Raw genomic sequence first — 14,291 nt, 5'->3', positions numbered from 1 at the left:
GGTAAACCCAGGGATCAGAGTTGGATTCCTGGCAACAGCTGATATAAATTGACAAGCGACATCTGCTGAAATGATTCTGAACCAGTTCCCAATGGTACATTTTAAAGTGATCGAAAATCACGAATTATTAATGCGTTATAATTGTTATGTTCATGTATTATCTTAATGTCTCTCTCATTGCGTTTGTATTGCATGGTGTTTAATCGAGGTTTTTTGGTGTTAGATCGCGTAAATATAAATGTGTCGTTAAACCCGCCACCGAAAGCCTCCGACTACGTGTTAGACTGTATGGTGCGTTAGCTTTGACAGACTTTTGACTGAGCCTTGAGCCATGAAAACCGTGCTCCTTAAAATGTGCATCACTTTAATTAACATCTAAAAGACATTGCTTTGACATTACCACACGAGCCTTGCCACGACACTCACTGAGAAATGTGTTTTGTTCATTGCAATAAATATGTCCGGCACTAACCTGTGAAATGTCAAGCGCTATCTTAGCATAACATTTAAACGTTAAAACACGTATAAAACTAAAGGACAGTCTACGTAAACACAATGGGGAACTAAGATATATATTTGTGCCGTGTGTGGCATTGATAGCCCGGCACGGCAAGGGGATGCCTTCATGCAGCAGCGGACCAAACAGACAGCTTGCTTGATAAAGAATTGACAAGGGGGCTGAAAATGATAATGAATTATTTTGTATTACACGCTATATACAATCCTTGAGCTTTTAATGACGCTGTATGAAGGGTAAAGGTGCGGCCCTGCAAATGCTTACGGGTGGAAGGGCCTTCACTAGAGGGAGCGCTCGAGGACCCCTCTGTAGGGTCTTTTGGCCTCCTCTTCCACACTGGCCAAACGTCTTGGACTAGTTTTGGGCTTACCCACACGTTAGCCCAGCACACTCGACCTGCCAATCGTCTAACTGTTATGTACCCATTTATAATGATGGATCGGCAAAGGTTGGGTATTTAAGAAACTTGCAGCGTGGTTTGAATTGCCGTACAATACTGCGTAAAAGTTTTTTTCTACAAAGTGAATTGTTAGAAACCGCACAGAGACAAAGTACATGATTCATTCAAACATGTGCCCGTTTTAGAATGTAGTTTATCCCTAAATTAGGCTGTGGGTTTTCTGGAGTAATTATGTCCCAAGCTGTGTCGTCCTAACTCTGCCCGAACAAAGTGAGATTTTAATTTGAAGCTGCAGGCAAATCCTGTCTGGAAGAGGCTTCATAGAACTCACAACTCCATGTTATGGTTGTGTGTATATGGGAAGCTCCTGTGGTGTGCAGAAAGTGCACCTAGTATGGCACAAGTGCCATGGCGATGTCACCGTCACTTAGTGGTGTGCGGCGGTTCTTGTTGTGTTGCTGTTGTGTAATGATTAGAACAATGTACTTGCAATCCAGAGGTGTGCCTGTCCACCCAGCAGTATATATGGGTGCGCCAGTTAGTCAATTGGCAGGTTGCATGTGGTAGGTTAAAATGTGAGTACTCTTAACTTTTCCATTGTAGAAGAGTAGGCCAAATACCCTCTGGAGGGGCTATCCATTGGAGGTCCTTCTGCCAGCATCGGCATGTTTCCTTGTTGCCTGCTCTTCTGTACGGATGACTTTGATGTTGTTTTTGCGATGTGGTGACGCACCACGCATCTCCCTTGCATACTAGCTGGGTATCTGGATAAATGTTACTTTCTGTGTTATAACGTATGTACGTTGAACTTCTTTCGCATCATACATAGTCAACCGTGCTAATCGGATGTGCGGACAAGTATACATTGATCAATTGAACACGTAATTGCATGGTTGAACATTTACCATTTTACCTGTGTGTGCGTTGCGCTATGAACCCAGCGACACCAGTGACGATCTGAACTGAACTGGTCCTGGGCCTCTCCTTGGTCAACTCAGCCTCAAATGAGTACCTGGTGCAATGCGTAAATATCGCCACTAGGGAGACAAAGGCGGTAGGGCGTGGTGCTGGCCACCCACCCCCTCGTGTGTCGTGCCGGCCTTCATTGGTGCTCGCAGACAGAACTTGCTCCTACAGTCGTTTAAGGCTATACGGGTGATCTTTGTGTAAATACTGTGACGATATGTCTAAAAGGTTCACCCATTGACCCCTCCTTTGATAAGCACTGTTGATAAACAATGTTTACTCGTAACTGCAAACAGCACTGTGTATAATAGCAATCCAAATTAACTGGTTAAAACAAGGTTGTAAATAGTTGAAAGCCCTTTTAAAGGCCACAAACTGACAAACATACTTATACAAAGAATCATGTTGAGGAGATGCCTTTAGCAATTGCCTATACAGCAACAAACAATAACAGCAGCGATGTCACCGCGACACCTGTGCCAGGCTAAGTGCAATGTGACTCCACGTGGAGTCTGACACGCCACCCGCCACTGCTTTGTTAGCAAACTGCATGCATAGCTCAAATAAATTGGGTGAAACATTTTGGAATCCACAAATACAAAATCTGCAAGGCCAATAAAAAAAACCTTGCTTCTAAACAATTAACATCCATACACCTCTTGTAAAAAAATAGACATAACCCTAAGGTCACAGCAGACTTGGGTGAAATTAGCATATAAAGTAGGCCTGGGGCTGACCTAGGAAAATGAATTCACCACGGTAGTCTGCGCTCCATCAATTGAGTCCTGGCAAGTCTGAACAAACTGTATCTTGAAGCCTTCTCGTGGCTAGCTGACCTCAACATTGGCATTCATCATCTGAACATGTTGCCATACAGCGTGGACAAAAATCAATTCGATCATCCCAAAACTTAAGAATTTGTTTTCAGACAAATTAAATTACCTTTATTAATGTTAATTGGTGAATCAACACTTATCCCAAGCAACGTTTGCGGTTGGCTATCACAAATAACACTTCACATGATAGGTATTTTAGGAAACAACAACAAATAAATACTAACCCAAAAAAACCTGTATTCAACTATTTACGCGATCTAACACACACAAAAAAACTGTACTATGGATGATATTGGTCGCGCGAAAGCCTACGTGTTAAACTGATCAACAACAAAGTCAGCAGGGAGAGGAAAACATTTTACAGGTCATAAAAATCCCACTTTGGTTAAGCAGGCAATGCCATTGGCAACGGGGGCCTCTCATACCATTTACTTTGCTACATCCGAGCTCTTTGCTTCACATCTCGTGGTCACTTTAATTTCGTATCTTTCAGTCTGGAATGCTGCTGTGGTTTAATTGGTTAGCCCACTGGACTTTAATCTCCTTTAAACTCCAGGCACAGTCGTTGAAACAATGGGGCAAAGCATCTTAAATACCCCCCACCCCCACCTCTGGCCACTCAGCCCTGTAAATGAGTACCACCACAGGTATCCATCAACAGGGTGCATGTGCGGGTGGGGTAAAGTATGGGTTACATCCACCTCTTGCAAGATGTCTGACCAGCGTTAAAGAGTAGGCCAAATGTTCCGCAGAGAACAACTCCAAATTTACCTTCGGCGTCAGGGTCGGGATCGAATCCACGACCTACTGCATACCAGGCGAGGTAGTTGATATCTCGACACCCTGGTGCCCAGGGTAACTGGCCAGTAGCTCACTGGTTACCTCTAAAGGGGCTCTCTATAGCTCCCTTTAGAGGATGCCCTTCTACTAACAATTGCATGAGCAAGCGGTTGCAGGGCTGCCCCTTAACCCTTTCATTTGTAGGCAGGAGAGAATACCCTGACCTCCCTAGAGCATTATGATTAAGCAACAACAACAACATTCTCTGCCCCAAATTCTTCAAATTGGTCCTGATGTACTATTGTGGTCCTGAAAACACGCATCTTTTTCAGCTGTCAATCATATATATTTTGGTGCCTAGTGTTTTAAAATTAGCACCCCTATTAAACGGGTGGAGTAGTAATCGGTGCATAACTACAGTGCAGACGAATATCAGATCTGTGCATATATCCTGGTTAATTTAGTCGAGAAGCAACTGTTTTATAATTGTTATTGTTTAGAGGCAGGATTTATCATAAATTCAAAGCATTCTGGCTTCAGGCCAGTGCCTAGCACCATATAAGTTGCTTTGAGCACTTTTATGATACCAACATCATTTAAGATGAGAATCAAATATTCTTATCCGTCTTCATTGACCCATCAAAAGCCTTTTGACACATTAGACCATCCAATTGTGTTCTCAAGACTGAAATACTGGCATTTTCAACTATTTTTAATTTTACCAGATAAGGCCCACTGAGCTATGTAACTCTTTTTAAGAAGCGAACTGGCCACAAATGGATAGTTCAACGAAGTGGCTTATCGTGTTTCTAAATGTGGAGGGAAAAACCCGAGGACCTGGAGAAAAATCCATGCCACCACGAGAGAACATGCAAAATCCAAATATACAACAGGCATCGGGGTCGGGATCGAACCCATGACCTGCTGCATATCAGGCGAGGCAGATAACATCTCGCCACAGTGGCACCCATATCACTTATGAGACAGTAGCGTGATGTTCACATTACCTGGAGGGGGAAAAAATCAGTGTGTAAACATCATAATTCATCAAACCGATACCCGATTTTTATAAAACGTTTCTTTAAGGTCAGTACATGGTCTGCTTTATTTCAACCACATAATTGACACCCCCACAAATTAATATTGGTCACATCCTCCCACCAGTGTTTTATCTCAGCTATGCCGTCGGTGTCATTTCGTAAGACAAAGTATCCAGTCGGATCTCCCGCCATGGCAGCAAACGTACACATTACAGAATGCCCAATGCAAGGAGATGTCAAAAAGTTGCCCCTGAGATCCTTCCAATGTATACTGGAGGCCAGACGGTAGAGGGAAGCACTTTCCCATCAGTCAAAATCTAATCATATATATTTATTCTGAGAGATGGAATTCAGATACAATTGATGCAGATCCATATTTGATGTGATTGTATTTTTGTGCAGTCACTGGTGACCGGGCTGAGGCCAGCAACTCGCTATGCTTGAGGACCAACTTGGAACTGTTTCGTGATCTCGTATAATTAACATCTGTTCCCCCTCAATCAGTCTTCTATGATTAACTTTTTTTTTGCTTTGAAAATTTGAGCGCAAATGCTTTTGATTGTTCTTACCCAGCTAGTCCATACATTGTACGTGTTTGCTTCGTGTTAAACTTACACCTTTGTTCTTTCCTGATATTCATTTATTTTATTTCTATATAAAATCCTCGTGTAGCTGTTCCATTTTTCGAATTGGTTTTTTTACATGTTTTTTTTAATAATTTCTAAATATTTATTTAGGCCTTGAACGTGGATAACTGCATTAATTTCCACTGAGTAAAATGTATTTACATACTCTGCAAGGCTGGGTATAATTGACCTGTATTTCATATTCATTCATATTTTCCATATTGTGACTGATGGGTTGTGTGCAGTTGATGGTAGAAAACGCTTTCCTAAACCAGGGAAGCAAAATGGGTATTTTAATTTCTCAGGTAAGTTTTTCGACATTATTGAGGAACAATTCAATGTTTGAGGTATTTAATTTACTTGTAAACATAAATAGCTCTGCCAAATTAGTTTCAACAACTGGTCCTGCTTCTTTGGTGATGTCCACAGTTGTACCATCTGATCCATGAGCTCTCTCTTCTTTCGTGCTTTGAATGGCAGGGATTACTTCTTTAAATGTGACATTTGGAACCTCCACTTCATGGTTTTGAATCCTGGTATATACAATTAAATTGCTGATTTAAAGCTTTCGTGACTGCAGGGATTCATATTATTGGTTCTACGTGACTTTACCGAAAGAACCAAGAATATAATTAAATTGCTGTGGAATAACATCATTTAATTGATGTTAAGATTCTGTCTATCGTGCGTTTAGGTTACATATTTCTCCGGAAGGCAACCCTTTCTGAATTGCTAGTTATGAACCTGCTTTTTGCTGCTTACAAGTCCCTATGCAGTAGACATGCAATTAGAGACGGAGCAATGAGCTCATATTACAAGAGCTATATTAATTGCTGAATTATTTATTTTACCAGGTAAGGCCCACTGAGCTGTATAGCTCTTTTTCAGAAGCGACCACAAATGATAGCTCAACGAAGTGGCTTATACTCTTTGGTTCTTTCGGTCAAGTCACGTAGGTAGAAAAATAATAGTTCATGACGTTTTGATCGCAACACAAGCACTCGTCATCAGGTGTTGCGATCGAAAAGTCGTGATCTGTTATTTTTCTACCTACGTGACTTTACCGAAAGAACACGAAGAGTATGGATTCCTGCAGTCACGAAAGCTTCAAATCAAGATTGAAGTGGCTTCTGTGGAAATTGATAGCAGCAGCCAAATACTCTAAACGCGTTATTCTAAATGTGGAGGGAAAACCGGAGGACCTGGAGAAAAAATTTTCGCGACCGCGGGGAGAACATGCAAACTCCAAATATATAACAGGCGTCAGGAGTCAGGATCGCGCCCACGACCTCCTGTATACCAAGCGAGGGAGAAAACATCTCGTCACCATTATGAGAATGTGACGGAATGGAAATGACCTCCGTCAACCAGTGGGCAGATCGTGGCCAATGATGATCGTCACCACAGTGAATTGATTGGTTTTAATTGCTCTAATATGAGGATTAATATACGGGATATCTTGAGTTGAATTTTCTTGTCGAAAATTAATTTTGTGTTCTCATGTTTCGCTCTGCAACCCAGGTCCCTTTTGCAACAACAACAACAAATATAAAACATTTAGTCCCAATGAGCTCTCAACTCGTTGAAATAAAGGATCTGAATTATTTTTATACTTAGCAAACCTAGGAGAGGCACAAGGTACAGGAACATACCAATTGCCTCTAAAAAACACAATGGCAATACATTGAACCTGGATCAACTAGATTATATTACAGTCCACCAACACCATCACTCCCTACAAAAACAAAGGCGCACTTATACGATATGCATGGTATGTAATGTACTCTGACATTGAAATGCTTTCAGAAATATTACGAATACATTTATTTTATGATGCGAAACATGTATTGCCTTTGGGGGCGTTCAGATACAAATTTACGACGGGGATAATTTGAACACGCATTTAGCACTGGAGGCTGTTAGTGAATTAATTTTGTCTACGTACGGTAATTGATTTTATAATGGTAAACATCATCAGTGATGCTCTATGCACTGCTGGGTAAAGGTCTTCCCCCATTTCATAATCATCCCTCACAGTGTCATGATGCCCCAGGACATTTAACTCGTCATGGTGGAGAGATGTTAACTACCTCACCTCGTATACAGGAGGTCGTGGGTTCGATCCTGTTCCTGATGCTTGTATATTTGGAGTTTGCATGTCCCGCTCCCTGTGGTCGTGGAGATTTTTCTCCGAATCCTCGGATTTTCCCCTCCACATTTAGTTTCGACATACATTTAGAGTATTAGGCAGCTATAAATTTCCAAATGATAAAAGGTTACTTCCTTGAACTATCGTTTGTGATAGCATGGTCGCTTCTGAAAAAGAGCTACATAGCTCAGTGGGCTTTGGGCAGGTAAAGCTCAGTGGGCTTTACCTGGTAAAATAAAAATAGTTTTAGTTTAACTCCTTCACACGCACCTGTTTCATACATTCATCTCGACGGCGGTTGCTCTCTCAGACGATTTATATCTTTTGGCTGCTATTCCAGCAACAAACACCTCCGATTAACATAGTTGGCTACTTACGGTGCGAAAGAAGTTCAACATACATACATACATACGTTCACCGGGCATCATCCCTTTTAGCAGTGTGACCACCCGTGATATTTGGAGCATTCCTGGACCTCTTTTTCACCAGCCTGCACAAAAGCAACATGATGAAGTGTGGTTAAACAATCCCTGATTGACATTGCATGGGGGTGGTGTTCTGACAGCATTAGGTTGACTGAAGGGCTGTAATTTGGTCATTGTAAATTACACCACACATTCAGTACTACTGCAGCTATAGTATTGCAAGTAATTTGCCGTATGACCAGACTGTAATGGAATGATGCACTTGAAGATGTGAATAGTAATTCGATCACAATAGTTACAGTTATGCCTTGAAGAACGTAATACATATTATTGAATTTGACTTAATGTGTGTTCTGTACGGTATTATTATTATTTGGCCGGGTGGCATGGTGCTTCGAGTGCGTGGATCGTAATAAATACAGGCCCCCAGTTCCAATATCATGTTGGCATTGACTCAGCCTTTCATTCCTCCAGGGTCAACGCACTGAGCACTCCTTTTGTGGAAAGTCAACAGTGGTTGTCAATATGGAACAGACTCCCCCTATGTAAAAATGTATAATTTTTTGTCCACCACTCAGAACTGCAAACAGGTGATGAACTTGTGCAAAACTACTTTTTAGACTTGACATCAGATGTGCTGCTCCCCAGGTATGCAGGAGGTTGTGGGTTCGATCCCGACCCTGACGCATGCTGTGTATTTGGAGTTTGCATGTCTCTCTCTCCCCGTGGCCTCGTGGATTTTTTCCCGCTCCTCCGGTTTTTCCCTCCACATTTAGAAATGTGCGTTTAGGGTATTTGACTGCTATAGATTTCCACATGATGATGATGATGATAAGCCACTTCGTTGAGCTGTCATTTGTGGTTGCCAGGTCGCTTCTGAAAAAGAGCTTTATAGCTCAGCGGGCCTTACCTGGTAAAATAAAATATAATAATAGTTGTCAGCAATGTTAATCGTTTTAAATTAAGTAAGAGATTTAAGATCAATGACAACAGGATGTTATTATGATCACTGAGATGAGAGGCAGCTCTTGATGGGTCGACTGGCCTTCGGTTTTGCCTCTTAAACCAATGTACCACCCACCCTCGTGAAGTTCAACACAGATACATGTGGTTGGTACGGGTGACAGCTGTGGTCCAGGTGTTTCATAACAGTTACCGTTTTCTGCAAACTGACATTCCCGGTTATGTAAACAAGATCCATTAAAATTTCACGGCGTTTGTTCAAATTGTGCAACACCTCTGGCCAAAACTATTTAATAACGTGACGGTATAGTGTTATGTGAAAAAAACTTTTATGTGTGCGTGTCATTGTGTGCACGTACAATCGTTTGCTTGAGTACAATTGTATATTGCGCGAATGAATTTAATATTTAGATGTATTGCGTTAGTCACTGTATACGCAACGAATTTAATATTTAAATGTTTGGTGTTAGTCACTGTGTACCCAACACACCTGTGGTGGAGCATTGGGGCGGCGGTTAATGCAACCGTGCTATGCATCCGACGACCTAGGTTCGATTTTCAGCCATGGATAACATCAGTGGGGATTGATAGCTTCACTGGTCCAAAGTCAACCTGCGCTCACCATCGAGGTGAAGTATGGTTGAGCAACCCCCCGTGAGCGACACTACGTCGGAAGAGCTTACTTCAGCGCTGGCTGTAAATTCTGAGAATATTATTCTTCACACTTCCGCAAAAAGCTGCTGTTATTTGAGAAGGTACAAGTGAAGAGTTTCATACAAACATCAATAATTGATATGACCAGAATACCCTCAATGTGCCCGATCTCATCAGTTTGTGGAAGCTAAGCGGTCATGAGCCTAGTTAGTACTTGGATGGAAGATTATCTGGGCATAACAGGCGTTGCAGGCTTGGGCTGTTAGATTAATGCAAGATAGCCGAAAGGCCATGGATTCCTGAATCCATTTGTGTGGAGCTTTCAGGTTACCTCCCTCATATGCATGGGTATTCTCCAGGCACTCCAATTTCCTCCAACAAGCCAAACACTTTCGCTCCTCCAGTTAGCACGCTTGGCTATGTATGGTGCAAAAGAAGTTCAACATACGTACAAAAGACAAAGATCCCCCGTATAGCCTAAACAGACTGTTAGGGCAAGTGCTGTTAGCAAGCATCTATGAAGGCCGGCACGACACATGAAGGGGTGGGTGGCCAGCACCACGTCCGACCACCTTTGTATCTTCAGTGGTGATGATTTTGCACAGAGTATTAGGAACTCATTTGAGGCTGAGTCAACCTAGGGGAGGCCCAGGACCGGTTCAGATAATCGTTACTGGTGTTGGCCGTGAATGGGAATGGAACCCAGATCGCATGCATACTCACTTAATGGAATCGACCAAATATCCCAATGCAGGATCTTACTTGCATTGAGTCTCAGTGTTGCTTTCCTGAATAAATAGCGGAGTGATATCTGAACCAATCCTGGGCCCTCACTCGTAACCCATTCACTAACCTTCCTGGTGAAGTATGGTCAAACAACAACTACCATTCGCCACTAAGTGGCGGTGACGTGCCAGGCTATGTGCACTTTAAGGCCACGTGAAGTATCGAACGCCCGCTGGCAGGAGGTCACGGGATGGACCTGGGTGCCATGGGCTGACTGACTGAGGTTAACGGTCGATGTACCACCAGTGCCTCCGCTACTGTGCCAACTTGCTGCGTTTTAGCCACCCGGCACTCCCCATGACCAAAAAGTCGTTGGGAGGCCTTCATCCAGTGTTGGATTTAAAAGTGGCTTTTAAAATGAATTAGTTATATGTCAGCAACTTTCTGCTCCTCTGAGCCACATACCAAAACCTTCACATGACCGAGGAGCCACGATACTTGTGCTGAGCGGGTCACTTCGCTCGCGCTGATTGACGGTGGAGTTTTTTTTAATTGAGAAATCTGCAGGAGTATTCCGGCAGTACTCATGTCGAGATGTTAACCACCTCGCCTGGTTTTCAAGAGGTCGTGGGTTCCATCCGGACCCTGACGCCTGCATATTTGGAGTTTGCATGTCTCTTTCTCCCCGTGGTCATGTAGATTTTTCTCCAGGTCCTACGGTTTTTCTTGCCACATTTGTCAACACGCATTTAGAGTATTTGGCTGCTGCCATAAATTTCCAAATGGTGATAAGCCACTTCGTGGAGCTATAATTTGTGATAGCCAGGTCGCTTCTGAAAAACATTTTTGTAGCTAGGTGGGCCTTACATGCTAAAATTAGAAAAACATAGTTGAATAGCTTAGTTTCGTCTGCTGTCTTTGCTTCCGCAATTTTTTTTTCCCCTGTTTCAAATAAGGTTATATTGAACGGTAAAAAAACTGTATCTGTGTAACAATTGAGCCGCACTTGAACTGCACTGAGCTCGCGAGCCGTGGTTTGGCCACCCGTTGTCGTGTGCCACGGTGAGACGTGCGAATGGGATTTCATCTTTCTTCCCTCGCATAGTGTTATGCTGCACAGAAAAAACTGCAGTGTTAGGAAGGTACCGGTGTGTTCAAGGTAATATCAGAGGACACCCTGTAACACGATAGTGTGTGGCTCTGCACCTTGGAGCAAAATGAATAATGCACGCTGTGTATTATCAGCGATATGTGTGATTCGTCTTTAAAATGGTCGTGTATTTCCTGCGCTTGTTGTTCGTCATCCAATGGTGGTTATTTACCGGAAATTTCGTTGTACTTTGTCATAGGACTCATTTTAAAACGTCTCGCGCCTGACCATATTAATACTCATTCTGGCTCGGTCTCTCTCAAATTCATTTATGTAATACTGTCCTTTAGTCTGGCAAAAATTGCTCTTCCCAATGCTAAAATCACATAACAACAATGTAACGCTAAATGTTTAGTTTCCAGAGCAATCTTGATGTGAAGCTTTCGTGACTGCAGGAATCTTTGGTAATTTCGGTAAAGTCACGTAGGTATAATTTTATTTTATTCCTATGTGACTTTACTGAAAGAACCAAAGAGTGTGGTTACCAGAGCATGTTTGGACCCGGTGCGTGCGGAACTTTGGCGTTTAATGCTGTGGACCACCAGACTCTTGAAGCCCTTTTTTTTATCCCCTTCTTGTTGACACACGCAGAGAATAACGCTTAAAGCCACAAAGTGGTGTTTAACAAACCTGCCCTAACGCGTTTCAGGCGGGTGTGATTTACTACTACACATCGTTGGGGTTTGCAGCCCTAGCAAAGGGATTCTTCCTTTTATTGGATTTGACCAGCCATGTGCATCACGTTCTTTGTCATATACCTTTAGGCCATCACTGCCAATTTAACTATTTGTTTTCCACCATTTTTAAAAAATAAATCCCTCTTTAACTTTAGTTTATTTTGTATGCGGTAATAATAATAATTTCATTTATCCAGAAAAGCCACACTCTCGAGCCTATTTTTCAGTCGGATTCAAACAATGGGATATACCAGCCATCCCCTTGGTCATCTCACAGCCCAAGCCTGTAACATCTGGTATTCCCTAGCAAAATTCTCATCGAAGTACTAACCGGCCTCAACTCTGTTTGGCCCATGACGAAATCGGAACATTAAACAATCGTTCTCAGGGCGCTATGCATGGCGAGGTCGGAAAATAGTTAACAATAACCACGTGGAGAAGAAGTGAGAAAGGCGGTTTAAAATACCTAAAGAGAGAGCCACGTTTTTAGTCAAGATTTGAAGATTTGTAGCGTCTCGGAGGTCCTGACCTCAAAGGGGAAGGAGTTGCAGAGTTTAGCTTCGGATGAGATTGTGAACATTCGGGGTGATTTTTGTCATACTTATCCCAGGTGTTTCTTGCGAAAGGGACCCGTTGTCTCATTGGGCTTTCATCTGATAGAATCACGATTACAGACCGGCTAGCTGAAGTAGTATACACCTCTGCACAGCACGAGACTTCACCGATAGGATTTCTAAAGCCCATGAGATTACGTACTGAGCGTGTTAACGTAAAGTCCTGCAGGAGCATCTGTAAATGTATGTATGTATGTTGAACTTCTTTTGAACCGTACATAGTCAACCGTGCAAATCGTAGGTGCTGGGGAAGGAAAACAAACCAAACACAAAAAAGCAGTTCTAAATAAATTAGATGTCAATCTGAATGATTTCAAAATCCATAACTCCAGTGGCTTCCTCATATCGGACGAAAGAGCATTCCAGACGGTCGCGGAAGCGCATCTGCATGCGGGCGATGCGGTGACCGTCTTTGTTCGATAGGAAGCCAAAAGCGAAGTGGAGACACAATAGCCGATTAAAAGGTAAGGTGAAAGGTAACAGGGCTAGTCGTGCAATTGCTGGATCACGCCACCGCTGGCAGAATGGCCTCGGCTCGGGAGAGTTCTAGTGAGCCCAGCCCCACTGGAAGCTATCTGGCCTACTCTTCCACGCCAGCCAGATGTCTTGGAAGAAGCACGAATACCCAGACTCTGCCCCACTTACACGCGGCCTGCCGACCATCTGCGTTGAACCCATTTATACCGCTAACCAATACGGCACGCAAGGCAGCGTCCCTTGACAGTCAACGCCTGAAAATGATTTGCGACAGCGATTTGTCTCGGGCACTGTGACTACACTGGTGACAAGCGACACCCTTTTTAGCGAAGATGTTCTGATAACCTGTTGGACCGCACACTCAACCATTGCGGTGTTGATGCCGTAAATGTCACGGGGATTTTGCAAAACTCACCTTTTGTCTGGGGAATCGCAAACAGTTGACTGCTTTACAAACTGACGTTTCTAATGCCATAAAGAATTCCATTTTACGATTCACTAGGGACTGGGGTAGAGGCAGATATGTGAACAAGTCTGATATGTGAACATGGAATGGGTCACTACGTAGCATAGCGCTGGTTGCTGGCAGAGAAGGGAATCTGCAGTTGCAGCAGCCCTGTCTGGCAGCAGGTTACGTGATAAGGCAGAGAGAGGGATGTAGGGGAAAGGTGATAGAGGGGGCACGTGAGGTAAGCCCGGGAACCCGCTAGTAGGTTCTAGAAAGGGGGCGTGGCCAGGGTGGAGCGAGACCACGCCGGGAGGATAAAAGGGGACCCCGAGCGAATGCTCGGGGCTGTCGCCTGGAGTGGGATCCCCTCGTCGTGCTGCTGGAGTCTTCATCGCCGTCGCCGTCTTCATCTTCTCGGTGTCGTCAGTCAGGCGGTCTGCCAGCTGCCCTGACTGGGAGCTGTAGTCACCTCTTGTAACCTGTGAAGACTGTCAATAGATAGTGCCTCCTCCTCCTAGTGTCTCTGAGTGCGTCGCTACACATGTATAGAAAGCTCCAGCCACGTACAAATAGTGCACTGGGGTGTTGGGCGGTTTATTGGTCTGGACTGGTATGCGGTCAGTTATATATGACGTACTCTTTTGGTATTCTAAAAAGCCAATCTTTTTTTGCAATCAACAATAGAGAATAGACTGTTATCAATTGCACAAGGTCCTTCTCAAAAAACCTGCCATTGACTAAACCAATTACAGGAACTATGAAGACCGGTCAGCCCAAATATCAAGGTATCCCTTCCCTGTTGGTGACAGTAAACCAGCCTGTTATTAAGATGAATGAACCTTG

General features: G+C 43.4%; 1 protein-coding gene across 2 annotated transcripts in view; it reads left to right on the top strand.

Moving 5' to 3' along the window:
• Nucleotides 1-14,291, top strand: part of LOC116953008 (uncharacterized) — a 97,152-nt gene that overhangs the window by 19,421 nt on the left and 63,440 nt on the right. The window lies entirely within an intron of this gene.

The sequence above is a fragment of the Petromyzon marinus genome, chromosome 49 (genome assembly GCF_048934315.1).
Source record: "Petromyzon marinus isolate PM22_M1 ecotype Great Lakes invasive population chromosome 49, UKy_Petmar_22M1.pri1.0, whole genome shotgun sequence".
NCBI lineage: Eukaryota > Metazoa > Chordata > Hyperoartia > Petromyzontiformes > Petromyzontidae > Petromyzon > Petromyzon marinus.
This window is presented reverse-complemented; position numbering and strand designations above follow the sequence as displayed.